The 4,848-nt window shown below is 35.6% G+C and overlaps 1 non-coding gene across 1 annotated transcript; it reads right to left on the bottom strand.

The window, feature by feature from the left end:
• Window positions 1-4,135: 4,135 nt before the first annotated feature.
• LOC127108946 (small nucleolar RNA R71) lies at window positions 4,136-4,242 on the bottom strand. The gene has a single exon (XR_007796443.1). It is a non-coding gene; the product is annotated as a small nucleolar RNA R71 (small nucleolar RNA).
• Between the last annotated feature and the right edge of the window lie 606 nt (window positions 4,243-4,848).

Here is a 4,848-nt window from a genome sequence, read left to right as displayed (position 1 = left end):
GCTCACTAGACACAATTTTGAAGGGGCGATCAACAAGTGATTCATTATGCTGACCTTAATTTTGTAGAAAGAAAGAGTTAGCCTATGATGAAGAGCATTCATTCATGGAAAATGATAACTCATCCAACATATCTGTTGCATATCCTATTATCTTTGTCTGAGGAAAACACACCTTATTGATTGCAGGACCCACATCTACCAAAGCTTGATAAAATAAACCTTTACAAACAAAGGAGGAAATAATCCCTAGTACAATGGGGTCAACCCAATTATATGAAATATCCCTAACAACCCTCTTGGCAGAAGTTACTATTATAACCATGTTTAAAATATATTGTCAATAGAACTGATGCATGTACAATGATGTAAGGAAGTTTGAATGATCCCTATCTCAGAAGCCTCAATAAAGGGGAACAAGAGAAAAAGAAAACATGGACTTCAAGCTCATAAAAAGGACCAATCCATCATGGAAAACCAATGTCTACGAACAAGATTGTTTGTGTTTGATTCAACTTCAGAACAAAAGAGTCCCAAGAAAGAATGATAAGGAAAACATAAAACACCCTATTCGTTGATCGCTAACAACAAAAAAGGAAAAGTAACGCTTCAAAGACCCTTTATACTCCCTTCAGGAACCAAGAAACGTACGTTCCACCCTGCACAACCAACAATTAATATTTTCTCAAAAACAATTCGGAAGCACTCAAGCATTATAAAGAAGGAGAAACATCATTACTAGATTATGAATAAAGGTGTGTCAATCACTCCCAATGTTACATTACGACTTCCAAAAGAGGAATTTAATGCTCTTATTCCTTAGAATTAAGAAATTTCATCTAGGACTTCCATCATCTCTAATTCTAATAGACATTTCATCTAGGACTCCCACCCTAACAGACTATGAACCTAGTCATCCCGATAATCTCTAGTTCCAATAGAGAATACCAATAATATATTATACACGATTTTTGAATGGTAAATGGAATTTTCTTAAGAACAAAAAATTTAATTTTTGAAGTGTTATGAATTTCATTAATCAAATTTGCAGAAACTAAAAAAAAAATTAAAGGTTACAAAAGAAGACATTCAAGTTTATATTAATTCACTTATTGACCACTCAAGTGACCTAACCTACTCATCTCAAAATGTGTAAGAGAATTACTTTCATATTCACTATAATTATTTGATTGTATCATTACATCCATCAACCCTTTGAGTTCTATTTATTCTAACCCTGTATGAATAAATGCCTTCAATTTCAATTGAATCTCAAAATTCTTCTAAATTTAGTCCTTGATTTTCACCTTACATATGATCAAGTACAATCTTACAGTATTCATCTTGAACCTTAAAAATCTTAAAGGAATTGACTTCTTTCGTACCATGAACAGTCAAAACCTTAAATCCTAAATTTCTGATTTAGGTGAAAGAGTTTTGTTTCTTTTCCTTCAACTCTTAACAAGACTGAACAATCTTCAATCTCTTTATCTCTTGACAAGATTGAAAATTATTCAAACTTTTTCTGGTAACATTCATCTATCCTATCTAAGCCTTTAAGAATACCATTCAATACTTAGGATTAAAGAAAAGTTTTTAACATGGTTTTTGTAATGTTGAATTTTAGAGAGAAATGAACATTCAACTATTAATATGAGAGTGCATTATGTTTTTATATGAATAGTTATGAGTAACAATAAGATGATTGGGTCTAGAAACATAATTTTTAACATGGAAAATTCTTAAAGGTATAGGAATTTAGTGACTCACCAAACTCTTTAAAAAAAATTATGAGGTCAAGGTAAATGCCGGATGAATGGAGAAGAAACACGTTAGTTCTAATCTATAAGAACAAGGGGATATATAAAACTGTACAGATAATAGGGGGATTAAAATTATGAGTCATACCATGAAGTTATTGATCACACTGAATCACACCGTGTTTTTGACTCGGATTTCACATGTTTATTAGGACTTTATTATCATTTTGTTTGTATTATGCTCTCTTTTATGTTGTTATTAGATATTTAGCTCTTTCGGGACCCTTTTAGAAGAAACGAAGCAAAAAGACCTAAAATTAGGGTTTTTCGACGAATATTGTACACATGGCGTTACACATGGCGGCCGCTATAGGAGAAGCCATGACTCATCAGCCCTCAACCAGGAGGCAACCGCCATGTTCCCATGATCATTCCCATTTCCACACATGGCGGGCGCCATGAAGGGATGGCGGGTGCCACCTTTGCAAATCACGTTCCCACTAAGGAAAAGTTGAGGGGCACCATGGTCTTTGCAAGCTGCTGAAATCCTTTATAAATAGTTCGTTCCATTTCATTTTCAAATCATCCAACTTAGTTTACAACACTAAGACTATATTCATCATCTGTAAAAGCGGTAATCCATCACATCGGGGGGGTTATCGCACCTTAGTGAGATTGAGTTGGTTCACTTCGAGTTGCTATCGTCTTTATCTTTAGAGTCGGAGGTTTATTTTCCTTGTACCAGATTTAAAGCCTCCATTTGGAGCAGGTTCTTATTTATCGCTTTTATTTAATTTCTGTCTCGATTTACTTTATTTAATTTCTGTCTCGCTTTACTTTATTTAATTTCTGTCCACGCTTTATTTTATTTAATTTCTGTCTACGCTTTACTTTATTTAATTTCTGTCTACGCTTTACTTTATTTAATTTCTGTCCACGATTTATTTTATTTAATTTCTGTCTACGCTTTACTTTATTTAATTTCTGTCCACGCTTTATTTTATTTAATTTACACGCTTTACTCGTTCTCTACGTCGCACATTCTAAAACAACTTTTCATCATGATCAATATCATTGTGTTTGTTGGTATTACCATGTCTGGCGAAATCTTTTAAAGGTTAGAATGTAAGGATCGCGGTTAAAGAGATGTTTCACATATTGAATCTGTAGAAATACTTTAAAGGCTGTTTTGATTTTTAACTTGAGTTTTCTGAAAAAAACTTGGCTAGTTTTAACTATTCAAGAAGTGCGAAAGCACCCTGGCTTAGTTAACTAGGAATTTTTCTCACTTTAAGGAAAAACGATTTTTGAAACTGTTTTCGGACGCGTTGATAGATTTAAAATCAGGAAACTCCTTGGATAAAACTTTCCAAATCAAAATCACTTTTCAACTAAGTTTATGAGTTTTATTTCTTAAAAATAAGTTTACTACTTTAGCGTTCTGCGCACCTTTTATAAGTGACAATAAAAGGCCTTAATTTAAGGGTAAACTCGGTTCTGAATACGCGAAAGCAACAGTTCCTGTTAAATGGATTCTTTTCAAGAGTAGAAATTATTGCCTCATAAGTAGTTCTATTTAGACAATCGAAACATCACTTAACTGACATGATATACATTCAAACCTGTCTTTATCTGCACTGCATTTATTATTTACCGTTATTTTGCAACATCAATATCTCTTTTATAGCGCCTTAGATAAACATAGTAACGATAGTAATCGATAGATTGACGATCTGGGGTCTGTGGGATCAATATTCTTTTATATTACTCTGACGTGATTCATGCACTTGCGAATATAGTGATCAAGTTTTTGGCGCCGTTGTCGGGGACCAACTTCGTCAAATTTCGTACCCTGTTGTTACACCGTCTAGACTAAGGCATTATTATCCGGTAAATGCAAAGAACCCGTAGTACCAGAAATTTAGTAGATCCTTTAGCGGAACACGAACGTTACACTCGTACACGCCTCTTACTCATCCGAATTAAGAAAGCTATGGCCGAGAATCGCGACCGGAGAACTCTTAAGGAATTCGCCCAACCCTCGGACGAGGAACCTAGTTCGAGTATAGTAAAACCCCTTTATTCCTGCCAACAATTTCGAACTAAAACCGTCTTTGTTGGAATTAGTGCAACAAAACCAATTCGCGGGTCTCGCTACTGAGAACCCAAATCAACATTTAAAAGTTTTTATCCAACTGACCGACCCTTTTAAATCCAACGATGCTTCACTTGATGCGATCCGTTTGAGATGATTTCCTTTCTCCCTTAGGGATAGAGCACGTTCATGGTTAGATTCACTTCCAGCTAATTCAATAACTACCTGGGAAGACCTTAGGAGAGTATTCCTTGCTAGATATTTTCCCCCTAGTAAGACTGTTGTTCTTCGAAACCAAATAAGTAGATTTACTCAAAACCAAGGAGAATCGCTTTTTGAAGCTTGGGAGAGATATAAAGAGCTATTAAGAGTCTGTCCACACCATGGCCTAGAACAATGGTTGATCGTTCATACCTTCTACAATGGACTCCATTATAACAATAAGATGAACATCGACGCTGCCGTAGGTGGCGCGCTGATGAACAAACCTTACCCTGAAGCTTGTGACCTAATTGAGGATATGGCCCAAAACCATTACCAATGGGGAACTGAACGAGCATCAATAGAGAAAAAGAAGACCCAAGGTGGAATACATGAAATAAGCTCTCTGGACATGATGCAGGAGAAAATGGACGCTTTAGCCCTTAAGATCGAACATATGTCTACAAACACTAACACCGCAATGCTAGTCCACACAAAGTGCGAACTTTATGGATCTAAAGGACACGAATTGGCGGAGTGTAACCTTTTGAACGACCTGAACACCGACCAAGTGAGTTACGCCCAAAGTAACCCATTTTCAAACACTTACAACCATGGATGGAAGAATCATCCGAATTTTTCCTATAAAAACCAGAACCCTATCCAAAATTATGCACCTCAAAGACCACAAGGTTATCAAGCCCAAAAACCAAATCGACCTATGCAAGATGTGCCTCAGAAGTCTAACCTTGAGAAGATCATGGAGAGCTTTATATCAGGCCAGACTTAGTAAAA

Source organism: Lathyrus oleraceus, chromosome 7 (assembly GCF_024323335.1).
Source record: "Lathyrus oleraceus cultivar Zhongwan6 chromosome 7, CAAS_Psat_ZW6_1.0, whole genome shotgun sequence".
NCBI classification, from domain to species: Eukaryota; Viridiplantae; Streptophyta; class Magnoliopsida; order Fabales; family Fabaceae; genus Lathyrus; species Lathyrus oleraceus.
Note: the sequence above shows the minus strand (reverse complement) of the source record. Positions and strands in the feature narration are given on the sequence as shown.